At 39.1% G+C, this 18,128-nt stretch overlaps 1 long non-coding RNA gene across 3 annotated transcripts in view; it reads right to left on the bottom strand.

Moving 5' to 3' along the window:
* The window catches only part of LOC137223768 (uncharacterized), a 198,501-nt gene that overhangs the window by 99,985 nt on the left and 80,388 nt on the right, over window positions 1–18,128 (bottom strand). For 2 of the 3 annotated variants that reach the window (XR_010943057.1, XR_010943055.1), the window contains one exon: window positions 10,559–10,608. The exons of the other annotated variant lie outside the window; for it this stretch is intronic. This is a non-coding gene — a long non-coding RNA (uncharacterized lncRNA). The remainder of the gene's footprint in view (window positions 1–10,558; window positions 10,609–18,128) is intronic. 3 annotated transcript variants of the gene reach the window in all.

Genomic DNA, 18,128 nt, shown 5'->3' with positions numbered 1-18,128 from the left:
CTCTCAGTGTCCTTTGCTTGGTCTTCCTCTTCTCCCTGATCTCTTAATATGGGAGTGTCCCAGTGATCATCTCTTGGTCTTCTTCTCTAGCTACACTTGCTCCCTTGGTAATCTCATCTAGTCCCAGAGCATAATCTCTATGTTGAAGAATGCCAAATGTACATCACCAGCCCAGACCTCTATCCAAAATTCCAGACTTGTATATCCAACCTGCATCTTCACTTGGATGAATGACTAGTGAACATCTAAAACATAAAACTGAAATAATAATCATCCCCTCAAAACCTGCTATATCAGCAACCTTCCCATCTCAGATGAAGACAACTCCCTCCCTCAAGTCCTCAAGCTAAAGAACTGGAAACCATCTTTGACACCTCTTTTCCATTCACATTCCACCAATTCATCAGGAACTCCTATCAACTCTGTATTCAAAATATATCCAAACTTCAAACACTTTTCATTTCCTCCACCTCCACCACTCTGGTCCAAGCCAACATCATCTTGTGCTTCAATGATTAGAATCAATTCTTATCTTGTCACTCTGCTTCCACCCTTGTACTGTATAATTTACTTTCCAAAAAGCAGTCAGAGGGATCGCATTAAGAAATTAGGCCAAATCATCATAGTCTTCCACTCAAAGACTTCCAAAGCTCACATTTAACTCAGAGGGAAAAAACCAAAGTTATTACAATGACCCACACGTCTCTATATGATCTGGGCCCTCGTAACACCAAGAAGTACTCTTACTACATTACTCCTCATTCACAGTGCCCTCCTAATATGCCCCTCCTTCAGGGCCTTCGTAGGGTCATTCCCTCTGCCAGGAACATCCCAGATACCTGTATGGCTAACACCATTGCCTGTTTCAAGTCTGCTCAGATTTTACCTTCTCAATAGGTCTAATCTGACCACTCTGTTTAATATCGCATCCTGCCACCACCACCACCATCTCTCACACACACCCCACATTCCTGATCTTCTTTACCTAGCTCTACTTTTCCTACAGCATTTATTACCTTTTTACCAGTTATGTATTTTATTCATTAATTATACTTCATTTGTTGTCTATCTCCGCTCAGTAAAATGTAATCTCCATAACAAAAGAGATTTTTATTCCTACAACTATGCCTAGTAGGTCATCTATAAAAATTTGCTGAATGAATAAAGTTTGATTTTAGTATATTATTCATACATGCTGAAAAATAAGCAGGTCAAATATTAATTCACTACTTCTGCTTGTTGTTCTACAAGGTAAGCAGTCCACTGAGTCCATAATTAATGTAAAACAAAATATACTTCTACACTTAACATCAAGTCCATATGTATTTCTTAAAGTATCCTATATTTTGCTCATATTAACACTTGCATCCCTGTCCTTTCTGCTCAAAAGAACAGATTCAAACACAAAAATGAAAATCACAAGCTGTGGAAAGATTACCCTGTGTATCTTAATGATGGTCATCACCATAGTAGTCTTCAGACTCATTGTTTATTTTGTCACTTATGCTGAGTACTCAATATGTCTTTCTAATCACACAGAAATATTGGTTCCATTATTGGGAAAATTAGGAATTTTGAGAATGAGGGAAGAGAAGAAGTCAGACAATATTATTAGGCAGAGAAAATTTCTTATGGTTAATAACATTTAACGAGATTGTTCTTTAGCAAACTTTGGTTTAGGGCACTCTAAACCCAAAGATTTAGTGTACTCTTTTTAAAATTTTTGATAAAGATTTAGGTTCTTGGAAAATATGAGTGAAGCAAGTAGTCATTCTCCCTACCTTAGCTAAACTTATAACTATCTGAAGAGATAATCAATGAGTTAACAAACATTAAAAGTCTATAATATGGGATTCTAAGCTTTCTTCTTCCAAAGCCTATAATTTTTTCTCTATACAAAGTTTTCTTCTTATAAAATTCTTATTAAAAAGTAGAGTATTCCCTATTATTGAGGAATAAAATTTAAAAGGTCAGTAAAAACTTTTATATATATTTTCCATACAAGAAAAATTCTGGGGTTCTCATATTGATTTTCCTTAAAAACAGCTCTATGTGCCAAGTTCTCTGTCCTATTCTTCTTACTATCTTTTTTTTTAATCTTTATTGAGGTCTAATTGCTTTACATTGTTGTGTTAGTTGCTGCTGTATAACAAAGTGAATTAGCTGTACATATACATATATCCCCATATGCCCTCCCTCTTGCATCTCCCTCCCACTCTTCTTATCCCCACCCCTCTAGGTGGGCACAAAGCACAGAGATCATTTCCCTGTGCTATGCTGCTGCGTCCCACTAGCTATCTATTTTACATTTGGTAATGTATATATGTCCATGCCACTCTCTCGCTTCGTCTCAGCTAACACTTAGCTTTCCCCATGTCCTCAAGTCCATTCTCTACGTCTGCATCTTTATTCCTGTCCTAACCCTAGGTTCTTCAAAACCAATTGTTTTTTTTTAGATTCCATATATATGTGTTAGCATATGGTATTTGTTTTTCTCTTTCTCACTAATTTCACTCTGTATGACAGACTGGGTCCATCCACCTCACTACAAATAACCCAATTTTGTTTCTTTTTATGGCTGAGTAATATTCCATTGTACATATGTGCCACATCTTCTTTATCCATTCATCTGTCAATGGACGTTTAGGGTGCTTCTATGTCCTGGCTATTGTAAACAGTGCTGCAACGAACATTGTGGTACATGACACTTTTCGAATTATGGTTTTCTCAGGGTATATGCCCAGTAGTGGGATTGCGGGGTCATGTGGTAGTTCTATTTTAAGCTTTTTAAAGAATCTCCATACTTTTCTCCATAGTGGCTGTATCAATTTACATTCCCAGCAACAGACCAAAAGGGTTCCCTTTTCACCACACACTGTCCAGGATATATTGTTTGTAGATTTTATGATGATGGCCATTCTGACCGGTGTGAGGTGATACCTCATTGTAGTTTTCTTTGTTTTTCTCATTGTAGTTTTGATTTACATTTTTCTAATGATTGGTGATGTTGAGCATCCTTTCATGTGTTTCTTGGCAATCTGTATGTCTTCTTTGGAGAAATGTCTATTTAAGCCTTCTGCCCATTTTTGGATTGGATTGTTTGGTTTTTTTTAAATTGAGCTGCAAAAGCTGCTTGTATATTTTGAAGATTAATCCTTTGTCACTTGCTATGTTTGCAAATATTTTCTCACATTCTGAGGGTTGTCTTTTCATCTTGTTTATGGTTTTCTTTGCTGTACAAAAGCTTTTAAGTTTCATTAGACCCCATTTGTTTATTTTTGTTTTTATTTCCATTTCTCTAGGAGGTGGATCAAAAAGGATCTTGCTGTGATTTATGTCATAGTGTGTTCTGCCTATATTTTTCTCTAAGAGTTTTATACTTTCTGGCCTTACATTTAGTTCTTTAATCCATTTTGAGTTTATTTTTGTGTATGGTGTTAAGGAGTGTTCTAATGTCATTCTTTTACATGTAGCCATCCAGTTTACCCAGCACCACTTTTTGAAGAGGCTGTCTTTTCTCCATTGTATATTCTTGCCTCCTTTATCAAAGATAAGGTGACCATAAGTGCGTGGGTTTATCTCTGGGCTTTCTATCCTGTTCCATTGATCTATATTTCTGTTTTTGTACCAGTACCATACTGTCTTGATAACTGTAGCTTTGTAGTATAGTCTGAAGTCAGGGAGCCTGATTCCGCCAGCTCCATCTTTCGTTCTCAAGGTTGCTTTGGTTATTCAGGGTCTTTTACGCTTCCATACAAATTGTGAAATTTTTTGTTCTAGTTCTGTGAAAAATGCCAGTGGTAGTTTGATCGATATTGCATTGAATCTGTAGATTGCTTTGGGTAGTAGAGTCATTTTCACAATGTTGATTCTTTCAATCCAAGAACATGGTATATCTCTCCATCTATTTGTATCATCTTTAATTTCTTTCATCAGTGTCTTATAGTTTTCTGCATACAGGTATTTTGTCTCCTTAGGGAGGTTTATTCCTAGATATTTTATTATTTTTGTTGCAATGGTAAATGGGAGTGTTTTCGTAATATCACTTTCAGTTTTTTCATCATTAGTGTGTAGGAATGCCACAGATTCCTGTGCATTAATTTTGTATCCTCCTACTTTACCAAATTCATTGATTAGCTCTAGTAGTTTTCTGGTAGCATCTTTAGGATTCTCTATGTATAGTATCATGGCATCTGCGGACAGTGACAGCTTTACTTCTTTTCCAACTTGGATTCCTTTTATTTCTTTTTCTTCTCTGATGGCTGTGGCTAAAACTTACAAAACTATGTTGAATAATAGTGGTGACAGTGAGCAACCTTGTCTTGTTCCTGATCTTAGAGGAAATGTTTTCAGTTTTTCACCATTGAGGATGATGTTGGCTGTGGGTTTGTCATTTATGGCCTTTATTATGTTGAGTAAGGTTCCCCCTATGCCTCCTTTCTGCCGGGTTCTTATCATAAATGGGTGTTGAATTTTGTTGAAAGCTTTCTCTGCATCTATTAAGATGATCATATGGTTTTTCTCCTTCAGTTTGTTAATATGGTGTATCACATTGATTTATTTGCATATATTGAAGAATCCTTGCATTCCTGGAATAAACACCACTTGATCATGGTGTATGATCCTTTTAATGTGCTGTTGGATTCTCTTTGCTAGTATTTTGCTGAGGATTTTTGCATCTATGTTCATCAGTGATATTGGCCTGTAGTTTTCTTTCTTTGTGACATCTTTGTCTGGTTTTGGTATCAGGGTGATGGTGGCCTCGTAGAATGAGTTTGGGAGTGTTCCTCCCTCTGATATATTTTGGAAGAGTGTGAGAAGGATAGGTGTTATCTCTTCTCTAAATGTTTGATAGAAGTCGCCTGTGAAGCCATCTGGTCCTGGGCTTTTGTTTTTTGGAAGGTTTTAATCACAGTTCAATTTCAGTGCTTGTGATTGGTCTGTTCATATTTTCTATTTCTTCCTGGTTCAGTCTCGGCAGGTTGTGCATTTCTAAGAATTTGTCCAGTTCTTCCAGGTTGTCCATTTTATTGGCATAGAGTTGCTTGTAGTAATCTCTCATGATCCTTTGTATTTCTGCAGTGTCAGTTGTTACTTCTTTTTCATTTCTAATTCTGTTGATTTGAGTCTTCTCCAATTTTTTGTTGATGAATCTGGCTAATGGTTTATCACTTTTGTTTATCTTCTCAAAGAACCAGCATTTAATTTTATTGATCTTTGCTATCGTTTCCTTCATTTCTTTTTCATTTTTTTCTGATCTGATCTTTATGATTTCTTTCCTTCTGCTAACTTTGGGGGTTTTTTGTTCTTCTTTCTCTAATTTCTTTGCAATGTTAAGTTGTTTATTTGAGATGTTCCCTGTTTCTTAAGGTATTGCTATTAACTTCCCTCTTAGAACTGCTTTTGCTGCATCCCATAGGTTTTTGGTCATTGTGTTTTCATTGTCATTTGTTTCTAGGTATTTTTTGATTTCCTCTTTGATGTCTTCAGTGATCTCTTGGTTATTAATTAGTGTATTGTTTAGCCTCCATGTGTTTGTATTTTTTACAGATCTTTTCCTGTAATTGATATCTAGTCTATAGCGTTGTGGTCGGAAAAGATACTTGATACGATTTCAATTCTCTTAAATTTACCAAGGCTTGATTTGTGACCCAAGATATGATCTATCCTGGAGAATTTTCCATGAGCACTTGAGAAAAAGTGTATTCTGTTGTTTTTGGATGGAATGTCCTATAAATATCAATTAAGTCCATCTTGTTTAATGTATCATTTAAAGCTTGTGTTTCCTTAATTTATTTTCAATTTGGATGATCTTTCCACTGGTGAAAGTGGGGTGTTAAAGTCCCCTACTATGATTGTGTTACTGTTGATTTCCCCTTTTATGGCTGTTAGTATTTCCCTTATGTATTGAGGTGCTCCTATGTTGGTGCATAAATATTACAATTGTTATGTCTTCTTCTTGGATCGATCCCTTGATCATTCTGTAGTGTCCTTCTTTGTGTCTTATAACAGTCTTTATTTTAAAGTCTATTTTGTCTCATATAAGAATTGCTACTCCAGCTTTTGATTTCTTTTGATTTCCATTAGCATGGAATATCTTTTTCCATCCCCTCACTTTCAGTTTGTATGTGTCCCTAGGTCTAAAGTGGGTCTCTTGTAGACAGCAGATATACAGGTCTTGTTTTTGTATCCATTCAGCCAGTTTGTGTCTTTTGGTGGGAGCATTTAATCCATTTACATTTAAGGTAATTATCGATATGTATGTTCCTATTCCCATTTTCTTAATTGTTTTGGGTTTATTATTGTAGGTCTTTTCTGTCTCTTGTTCCTTTAACATTTGAGAAGTTAAAGAACATAGAGAAGTTCCTTTAACATTTGTTGTAAAGCTGGTTTGGTGGTGCTGAACTCTCTCAGCTTTTGCTTGTCTGTAAAGGTTTTAATTTCTCCATTAAATCTTAATGAGATCCTTGCTCGGTAGAGTAATCTTGGTTGTAGGTTTTCTCCTTCATCACTTTAAATATGTCCTGCCACTCCCTTCTGGCTTGCAGAGTTTCTTCTGAAAGATCAGCTGTTAACCTTATGGGGATTCCCGTATGTGTTACTGGTTGTTTTTCCCTTCCTGCTTTTAATATGTGTTCTTTGTACTGAATTTTTGGTAGTTTGATTTATATGTGTCTTGGCATGTTTCTCCTTGGATTTATCCTGTATGGGACTCTCTGTGCTTCCTGTGCTTGATTAAGTATTTTCTTTCCCATATTAGGGAAGTTTTCAACTATAATCTCTTCAAATATTTTCTCAGTCCCTTTCTTTTTCTCTTCTTCTTCTGGGACCCCTATAATTCGAATGTTGGTGGTTTAATGTTGTCCCACAGGTCTTTGAGACTGTCCTCAGTTCTTTTCATTCTTTTTTCTTTATTCTGCTCTGCAGTAGTTATTTCCACTATTTTATCTTCCAGGTCACTTATCTGTCCTTCTGCCTCAGTTATTCTGCTATTGATCCCTTCTAGAGTAGTTTTAATTTCATTTATTGTGTTGTTCCTCATTGCTTGTTTCCTCTTTAGTTCTTCTAAGTCCTTGTTAAGTGTATCTTGCATTTTCTCTATTCTATTTCCAAGATTTTGGATCATGTTTACTGTCATTATTCTGAATTCTTTTTTAGGTAGACTGCCTATTTCCTCTTCATTTGTTAGGTCTGGGGGGCTTTTACCTTGCTCCTTCATCTGCTGTGTGTTTTTCTGTCTTCTCATTTTGCTTATCTTACTGTGTTTGGGGTCTCCTTTTCGCAGGCTGCAAGTTCGTATTTCCCGTTGTTTTTGGTGTCTGTCCCCAGTGGCTAAGGTTTGTTCAGTGGGTTGTGTAGGCTTCCTGTTGGAGGGGACTAGTGCCTGTATTCTGGTGGATGAGGCTGGATCTTGTCTTTCTGTTGCGCAGGTCCACGTCTGGTGGTGTGTTTTCGGGTATCTGTGGCCTTATTATTATTTTAGGCAGCCTCTCTACTAATGGATGGGGCTGTGTTCCTGTCTTGCTAGTTTTTGGCATAGGGTGTCCAGCACTGTAGCTTGCTGGTCGTTGAGTGAAGCTGGGTCTTGGTGTTGAAATGGAGATCTCTGGGAGATTTTCACCATTTGATATTATGTGGAGCTGGGAGGTCTCTTGTGGACCAGTGTCCTAAACTCAGCTCTCCCAACTCAGAGGCACAGGCCTGATACCTGGCCAGAGCACCAAGAGACTGTCATCCACACAGGTGAGGATAAAAGGGAGAAAGAATAGAAAGAAAGAAAGTGAATAAAATAAAATAAAGTAAAATAAAATAGTTATTAAAATAAAATATAAAAAATAATTAAGAGAAAATTTTAAAAAGTAAACAAAAAACGGACGGACAGAACCCTAGGACAAATGGTGAAAGCAAAGCTACACAGACAAAATCACACACAGAAGCATACACATACACACTCACAAAAAGAGAAAAAGGGGAAAAAATAATATATCTTTGGTCCTAAAGTCCACCTCCTCAATTTGGGATGATTCGTTGTCTATTCAGGTATTCCACAGATGCAGGGTACATCAACTTGATTGTGGAGCTTTAATCCGCTGCTTCTGAGGCTGCTGGGAGAGATTTCCCTTTCTCTTCTTTGTTTGCACAGCTCCCGGGGTTCAGTTTTGGATTTGGCCCCGCCTCTGCGTGTAGGTCGCCTGAGGGCGTCTGTTCTTTGCTCAGACAGGACGGGGTTAAAGGAGCAGCTGATTCAGGGGCTCTGGCTCCCTCAGGCCAGGGGTAGGGAGGGGTACGGATGCTGGGCGAGCCTGTGGCAGCAGAGACCAGCATGACTTTGCACCAGCCTGATGCGCACCGTGTTCTCCCAGGTACCTTGTCCCTGGATCACGGGACCCTGGCATTGGTGGGCTGCACAGGCTCCCGGGAGGGGAGGTGTGGATAGTGACCTGTGCTTGCACACAGGCTTCTTGGTGGCTGCAGCAGCCTTAGCATTTCATGTACATCTCTGGGGTCCGCGCTGATAGCCACGGCTCGCACCGCTCTCTGGAGCTCCTTTAAGTAGCGCTCTTAATCCCCTCTCCTCGCGCAACAGGAAACAAAGAGGGAAGAAAAGATCTCTTGCGTCTTCGGCAGTTCCAGACCTTTTCCCGGACTCCCTCCCGGCTAGCCGTGGTGCACAAGCCCCCTTCAGGCTGTGTTCACTCAGCCAACCCTCTCCCTGGGATCCGACCTTGAATCCCAAGCCTCAGCTCCCAGCCCCCGCCCATGCCGGCGGGTGAGCAGACAAGCTTCTCGGGCTGGTGAGTGCTGGTCGGCACCGATCCTCTGTGCGGGAATCTCTCCGCTTTGCCCTCTGCACGCCTGTGGCTGCACTCTCCTCCATGGCTCTGAAGCTTCCCCCCTCTGCCACCTGCAGTCTCCGCCCGTGAAGGGGCTTCTAGTGTGTGGAAACCTTTCCTCCTTCACAGCTCCCTCCCACTGGTGCAGGTCCCGTCCCTATTCTTTTGTCTCTGTTTTTTCTTTTGCCCTAGCCAGGTACGTGGGGAGTTTCTTGCCTTTTTGGAGGTCTGAGGTCTTCTGCCAGCATTCAGTAGGTGTTCTGTAGGAGTTGTTCCACGTGTAGATGTATTTCTGATACATCTGTGGGGTGGAAGGTGATCTCCGCATCTTACTCTTCCACCATCTTGTCCCGGCCCGACGTCCCCACGACTGTCGCGGCCTCGGCTGCCGGGGCCCCTCCAAAGCCGGCAGCCTCAGTGAGGCCCCCCTCGCCTCGGGCTCCGGGGCAATTCCGTGACGGCGGAGGGAACAGACCCTGAGCCGGGTGTTCCAGCTCTGCGGGCTCCATTCTGCCCATTACCATTTTAAGATTTTCTAGTTCACTATTCTAGACACCAAACCTGGAAGCTACTAGCCATATCCTCAAAATAACTACTCTTTCACTTGGGCCAGTAACTAGTTAAACAAAGACAGCTAGACAACCAAAGCACAGCACAGATATTCACTCCACAAAACCTACCTTTTTATACTTCACATGACTCTATGTAATAATAATGTTGTGTTATCTATTTGGTTAACTTTTTAAGAGAAGATAGATAAATAGATAGATGGATAGCCTTCCTCTTTCTCCCATTCTATCTGAAATTGCATACAGATTCAACCCAACAAGCCATTCATTGGGTGACTAGTGTGTACTTAATGGCAGGTAGTAGGCTAGGTGCTATAATGGGAGTAATGGAGTAATGAAGGAGAGTTTCTAGAACATCACACTAGTCCTTGCCTTAAAGTGCTCAGCATCTAGAGCAGGGTCAGCACACTTTTCTGTAAAGGATCAGACAGTATACATTTTCCTCTCCGTGGGCCATAATAGTCTCTATCACAACTTGAGTCTAATATTGTAATGCTAAAGTAGCCTATATGTAAATAAGTGAATGTAGTTAATTTCCAATAAAACTTTATTCATGGACACTGAAATTTGAACTTCATGTAATTTTCACATGTCACAAAATATTATTATTTTGACTTTTTTTCAACTTTTAAAAAATGTAGAAACCTTCTCAGGCACAGGCCATACAAAACTAGGCAGCAAGCTAGATTACACAGTTTGCTGATCCCTGATCTAGATTAATAAAATTTAACCCTGACTGCACCTTAGAATCACCTGGAAAGTTTTTTTCAAACACTACTAGTACAAAAGCCCCACTCAAAGATGCTGTCTGGAGTGGAAATTTTAACTTTAAAAGCTCCCCAGGTGGTTCTAATGTTCAGCCAAGATTTGAGAACCACTGATCTAGGGGGAAACAGATACATATATTTATAAGATTCAGACACAAATATGTTCAGAAGTCAGTGACTCAGGTTCAGTATGTCACTTCAAGATGTCAGAGACCCAGGCTCCTTCAATCTTGCTATGCTACCATGACCTATATTGCCCAGATCATCTCAATATTCAAAGTGACTGTGCCAGTTCTGACCATCACGTTCACATTCCAGGCAGACAGAAGGCAGAATAGGAAGAAGAGCATGGCTTCTATTAAGAAAACATGTCATAAATTGCACATACCACTTTCCATTTCATTCCACTTGTCAGAACTTAAATGTACTCCATCACTCCTAGATGGAACAAACAGAGACAGGAAAACATAGTTTTTATTTTGGGATAGAATCTGCTCAGTTAAAAATCACAAACTGTATCACTATAGGAAAAGAGAAGAAAGAATATCAAGAAGTAGCACACAATTTCATCCTCAGGAGGTTAAAATTCTCTTGCAGTAGGTTAGGATGTGAGTAATTGATGAGGAAATGAACAGATGAGATTTCCAGGAAAGTTTCTGGATAGGCATGGAGAAAGTTAATCTATCTTGCTGATTTTCTCACTACCATAGTTCAGGATATTTCAAATACTCCTGTGCCAACTGTAAATGGAAATTGTTAATCCCAAAATAGCAACTTCACTTTCAAGGAATAGGAAATGAAAGGGAAAGCATTAGAGTCAAGGCAAAAATAATTTCTTCTCAAATTCAAATTTATTTTCTTTTTTTTCTTGCTTCTTAGCCAAAGGCCAAAATGGTAAATATGTGAGGTACTTTTTCTAGACTGTCTCTTCAGGGCCAAGTTTAATGTTAACTAATAGATTTTGTAAAAGGCATCTCTTTGACTCTCTAGAGGCACATTTGGGAGATCCTGGCCTGGAGAACTACTTTCAACAAGTCTTTTTTTTTTTCTTTTTTTCTTTTTTTTTTTTGCGGTACGCGGGCCTCTCACTGCTGTGGCCTCTCCCGTTGCGGAGCACAGGCTCCGGACACGCAGGCTTACTGGCCATGGCTCATGGGCCCAGCCGCTCCGCGGCATGTGGGATCTTCCCGGATCGGGGCACGAACCCGTGTCCCCTGCATCGGCAGGAGGACTCTCAACCACTGTGCCACCAGGGAAGCCCAACAAGTCTTAAATGTTGAGAATAGAAGCCAAGGACCAAGCTGAGGGTATTTAAAGTGATTCATCTTCTAAGATAATAGCAGACAAAAGTAAGAGCAATTTGTGGCCACCAGAATGCAGTTTTGAGCAAGTAAGTCACCATGTGTGAGAAAGATCTAGGTGTGGAAACATCTAGGGACAAGTGTACTGATACTGTTATCAGTTAATTATAAGCCCAAAATATATGTATGGTCCTGACCACAGAAAGAATTCTATGGGGCAAGAATTCTCACAGGACAAGTGGTATTGTAAAAGAAAATTCAACATAAAACCATTTCCTTGAACACCATTTTTAGATTACTTTTCAGTAGTTTTGAAAAGATACAAAGAGTAGGGGAGGGAATCTGCCGCATGAACCAAGTGAATGAAGTTAACATCAGCTGTAATGGGACAAACTGATAATCAGGTGCCTAATGTTTGCTGAAGGACATATAACTGCTGTGATATTTACTGGCCAGAAAAATAAGCAAATCATAATCTAAATCTAGTCATGAAAAACATCAGTGTTATTCAAATGTCAAGCCACATAGAGTGCCCATATTCCTCAATCTCTAATACAGTAGTGTCTTTAAATAATCTTTCTTTAGCATTCTAGAGAGGCAGTGTCTCCTAATTACTCTTATCTTTCAGAAATTTCTGCATTATTCTGGGCCATAAATGCCATCCTGTTTAGATGTGCATTTTCTTATTTATTTATTTATTTTTTATTATAATTTTTTTTGGCTGCTTTGGGTCTTTGTTGCTGTGCATGGACTTTCTCTAGTTGCAGCAAGTGGGGGCTACTCTTCGTTACAGTGCACGGGCTTCTCATTGCGGTGGCTTCTCTTGTTGCGGAGCATGGGCTCTAGGCACACGGGCTTCAGTAGTTGTAGCTCAGAAGCTCTAGAGTGCAGGCTCAGTAGTTGTGGCACAGTGGCTTACCTCCTCCATGGCATGTCGTATCTTCCCGGACCAGGGCTCAAACCCGTGTTCCTGCATTGGCAGGCGATTCTTAACCACTGTGCCACCAGGGAAGCCCTAGATGTGCATTTTCTTAATCCTGATCTACATAGAGCTGACAGACCATCCATATGGGAACTAAACACTACACTTCCCTTCTTCACTGATATTCCAGGTCCCCACTTCATCCTACATATGAATCTTAGCTATCAATAACTTTCCAAAGTGATCTGTCACAAAGGGAACATTATCTGTAGTTTCAGGTCATTACTTCATGGTGGCAAGTGCTCAAGGCCCATCAAAAGTCTGAATGGAGAAAACAAAGAAGGATCTGGGATACAAGGGAGAAGTATTCTTAAGAGTTAACCTTGACTGTCACAAGAAAGAAGAAAAAAAAGGTAGTTGAAAAAAACTTGTTAGGCAGAAACACCAGAAGTACAGAAGTAAAATTTTGCATGTTCTAAAACCATGGCATTTCAAGAAGTAAGGAGGACATAGCCCCTGACCCAAGACAGGACATTTACCTGAGAACCTGCCATTTCTTCCTCTTCTGCTTCCTCCTCTAGGTTTCTTCCTCAGGTGAGATTATGTGGAGAAATCACGTCAGCATCTTGAGAATATGCCTTTAAAGGCTTCGGCACAGATCCTTTACCTGCTACCAATGTGGCCATGGGCAGAAGGGCCTTGAAACTTAGGAAAGTCAACCCTTCCTCGTCTCAGGAGAGATTCAGGAACAATGAGCTCCTACCTGGAGAACAAACTTTGAGCTTCTCCTTTCTTGTCTTCGATGACCCTCCCTTCCCACAGATGCCCCTAAATTTTGCTACACAATAGCTAATGTGGGCTCCACCGCCCTGCCTCTACCAAACCCATGTAGAACAGACCCTGTTACCTCCCCTTGGACAAAAGCCTGGACTCAACTCTCATAAATATACTCAGGAGCCCACATACTTAACCCTGGCCTCATTAGAATCACCTGGAGCACTTAATTAAAGCAACATTGATGTTCTCACCCAGACCAATGAACAGAATCTGTGGGAGAGGACCCAAGATTTGATAGTTCTCAAAAATCCACATGTGATCTTTGTTGAAAGCCCAGGCTGAGAGCCACTTATGTAAACCTTGCTTCTCAAGCTTTAATGTGCATAAAAATCGCTTGGATGGATGTTAACTAGACTTATTGTGGTGATCATTTTGCAATATGTACATATATTGAATCATTATGTTGTACACCTGAAACTAATATAAAGTTATATGTCAATTATATCTCAATTGTAAAAACCACTTGGAAAGCAAATAAAAATAAATAAATAAAGATACAAAGAGAAGAATTGGTCAGGATCTAGTCCTCCCTGGAGCTCTTAGCCCTAGCCCAGAATGTGACCTGGATTATTTGAAAAACATGACTCTTATAGGGAGGAAAAACCAATCAAAATAACACTCAGAAGAGATCCTAGATCATAATTTTTCCTTTTCTCTGCTCAAGGTCCAGGTTACATTTGAAGGAGAGAAACTAATCCTTTAGTATAATAGCCTGTTAGTTCCTCTGAATACCAACAGTAGCACCTAATTTATCACTACAGCTTCCAATTCAGGACTCAGTGCTCTAACAGGATAACAGAGCTAAGGAATGGCTTTCCTTTCTAGTGTTTAAAATTTGTTTAGTACTCCAACAAGTTAATAAAGCCTAATACTGTCTTAATGCCCTAGATTTTCAGCCCTGATATCCTAATAGAAAATTAAGGTCATATAGTATTTATAAATAAAAATATACAATAACAAAAATATTATGTTCCTTTGGAATTTTCTTCTTCCAGCTTTATTGAGATATAATTGACATATAACATTGTGTAAGTTGAAGACATACAATGAGTTGATTTGATATATATTGCAAAATTGTTACCACCATACACTTGTATATTGCAAAATGATTATCATAATATGCTTATGTGTATATTTTTCTAATAGATCTTTTTTGCTTCACAATACTGTGTTAGTTTCTGTTGCACAACAAAGTGAATCAGCCATATGCAAACACATGTCTCCATATCCCCTTCCTCTTGAACCTCCCTCCCATCCTCCCTATCCCACCCCTCTAAGTCATTGCAAAGCACTGAGCTGATCTCCCTGTGCTATGCTGCTGCTTCCCACCAGCCAACTATTTTACATTCGGTAGTGTATATGTGTCGATGCTACACTCACTTCGCCTCAGCTTCCCCCTCCCACCCCGTGTCCTCAAGTCCATTCTTTATGTCTACCTCTTTATTCCTGCCCTGCAACTAGGTTCATCAGTACCATTTTTTTTTTTTAGATTCCATATACATCCGTTAGCATACAGTATTTGTTTTTCTTTTTCTGACTTACTTCACTCTGTATGACAGACTCTAGGTCCATCCACCTCACTACAAATAACTCAATTTTGTTTGTTTTTATGGCTGAGTAATATTCCATTGTATATATGTGCCACATCTTCTTTATCCATTCATCTGTCAATGGACATTTAGGTTGGTTCCATGTCCTGCCTATTGCAAATAGTGCTGCAATGAACATTGTGGTACATGTCTCCTTTTGAATTGTCGTTTTCGAGGTATCACCTCACGCCAGTCAGAATCAAAAAATCTAGAAACAATAAATGCTGGAAAGAGTGTGGTGAAAAGGGAACCCTCCTGCATTGTTGGTGGGAATGTATATTGATCCAACTACTATGGAAAACAGTATGGAAGTTCCTTACAAAACTAAGAATAGAACTACCATATGACCCAGCAATCCCACTACTATGCTTATATATTATTTCAGATGTTTCATTGTTAGTATATAGAAACACAACTAATTTTGTGTCCAGCAGCTTTACTGACTCAATTAGTTCTAACAGATTTTTGGAAGAGTCTATAAGATTTTCTATACATAAGGTCATCAATGTGCAAATAACAACTTTCCTTCTTTCTTCCTAGGTTGGATGCCTTTTAATTCTTTCTCTTGCCTTTGCTCCAGCTAGGATTTCCAGCACTATATTGAATAGGAGTGGTGAGAGTGGGCACCCTTATCTTGTTCCTGACCTTGGAGGAAAAGCTTTCAACCTTTCACTCTTGATTATCATGTTGACTGTGGGTTTGTCATATATGGTCTTTATTATGTTGAGGTTTGTTCCCTTTAGACCCAACGGGTTTTTACAACATGAAAGGTTTTGTATTTTGTCAAAAGCTTTACTGATCTATTGAGATGATCATATGATTTTTATCTGTCATTCTATTAAAATGGTATATCAGGGGCTTCCTTGGTGGCGCAGTGGTTGAGAGTCCACCTGCCGATGCAGGGGACACGGGTTCATGCCCCAGTCCGGGAAGATCCCACATGCCGCGGAGCGGATAGGCCCGTGAGCCATGGCCGCTAGGCCTGCGCGTCCGGAGCCTGTGCTTCACAACGGGAGAGGACACATCAGTGAGAGGCCCGCATACCGCAAAAAAAAAAAAAAAAAATGTATATCAAATTTATTGATTTGTATATATTGATCCATCCTTGGATTCCAGGGATAAATCTCGATTGTGGTGTATGATCCTTTTAATGTGTTGTTAAATTCAGTTTGCTAGCATTTTGTTGAGGATTTTTGTACCATATTCATCAAGGATATTGATCTATAGTTTTATTGTAGTGTCCTTATCTGGTTTTGGTCAGGGTAATACTGGTCTTGTAAAATGAGTTTAGAAGTGTTCCCTTCTCCTCCTACACTATTGGTGGGAGTGCGAATTAGTACAGCCACTATGGAAAATAGTATCGAGGTTCCTTAAAAAACTAAAAATAGAGCTACCATATGATCCAGCAATCCCACTCCTGGACATATATCCAGAAAAAAAACACAATTCGAAAAGATACATGCACTCCAATGTTCATTGCAGCGCTATTTACAATAGCCAAGACATGGAAGCAACCTAAATGTCCATCAACAGAGGAATGGATAAAGAAGATGTGGTACATATATACAATGGAATATTACTCAGCCATAAAAAAGAACAAGGGCTTCCCTGGTGGCACAGTGGTTGAGAGTCTGCCTGCTGATGCAGGGGACACGGGTTCGTGCCCCAGTCCAGGAAGATCCCACATGCCGCAGAGCGGCTAGGCCCATGAGCCATGGCCACTGAGCCTGTGCGTCTGGAGCCTGTGCTCCACAATGGGAGAGGCCACAACAGTGAGAGGCCCGCGTACCACAAAAAAAAAAAAAAAAAAAGAACAAAATAATGACATTTGCAGCAACACAGATGGACCTAGAGGTTGTCATACTGAGCAAAGTATGTCAGACAGAGAAAGACAAATATCATATGATATTGCTTATATGTGGAATATAAAAAAAAGGCTACAAATGAACTTATCTACAAAACAGAAATAGAGTTACAAATGTAGAAGATAAACTTATGGTTACCCGGGGGTGAGGGTGGGGGGAGGGATAAATTGGAAGATTGGGATTGACACATACACACTACTATATATAGAATAGATAACTAATAAGGACCAACTGTTTAGCACAGGGAACTCTGCTCAATGCTCTGTAATGGCTTATATGGGAAAAGAATCTAAAAAAGAGTGGATACATATATATATATATATATATATATATATATATATATGTATAACAGATTCACTTTGCTCTACACCTGAAACTAACACAACATTGTAAATCAACTATACTCCAATAAAATTTTCTTTTTAAAAAAAGTGTTCCCTTCACTTCTATTTTTTAGATAATTTTGAGAAGGATTAACATTAATTCCTTAAATGTTTGGTAGAATTCACCAGGGAAACCATCTGGTTCTGGGCTTTTCTGTTTCGGGAGGTTTTTGATTATTGATTCAAACCCCTAACTCATTGTTGGTCTGTTCAGATTTTCTGTTTCTTCATGATTTAGTCTTGGCTGGTTGTATATTTCTAGGAATTTATCCGTTTCTTCTAGGTTATTCAATTATTTGGTGTATAATTATTCATAGTAATCTCTTATGATCCTTTGCATGCCTGAGGTATCAGTTGTAAAGTCTCTTCTTTCATTTCTGATTTTGAGTCTTCTCTCTTTTTTCTCAGTTAGTCTAGCTAAAGTTTTTTTAATCTTGTTTATCTTTTCAAAAAACCTTGATCTTGACTATTGTTTTTCTGGTCTCTGTTTCATTTATTTCTCTGATTTGGTTATTTCCTTCCTTCTGGTAACTTTGGGCTTAGTTTGTTCTTCTTTTCCTAGTTCCTTGAGGTGTAAATTTAGAGTTTTTATTTGAGATCTTTCTTTTGTCTTCATGTCAGTGTTTATCACTGTAAAATTCCCTCCTAGAACTGTTTTTGAAGCAACCCATAGATTTTGGTATGTTGTGTTTCCATTTTAATTTGTTTCAAGATATTTTTCAATTTCTTCTTTGATCCATTGGTTGTTCAGGGGTGTGTTGTTTAATTTCCACATATTTGTGAATTTTCCAGCTTTATTTCTGTTACTGATTTCTACTTTCATACCATTATGGTAAGAAAAGATAGTTAGTTGATTTCAATCTTCTTAAATTTTCTAAGACTTGTTTTGTGACCTGTCATATGCTTTATCCTGGAGAATATTCTGTGTAAACTTGAGAAAATGTGTATTCTGCTGCTGTTGGATAGAATGTTCTACAGAAGTCTGTTAAGTCAATTTCTCTAAAGTATGATTCAAGTTCAACGTTTCTTTGTTGACTTTCTCTCTGGATGATCTATCCATT

Source organism: Pseudorca crassidens, chromosome 4 (genome assembly GCF_039906515.1).
Source record: "Pseudorca crassidens isolate mPseCra1 chromosome 4, mPseCra1.hap1, whole genome shotgun sequence".
NCBI classification, from domain to species: Eukaryota; Metazoa; Chordata; class Mammalia; order Artiodactyla; family Delphinidae; genus Pseudorca; species Pseudorca crassidens.
This window is presented reverse-complemented; position numbering and strand designations above follow the sequence as displayed.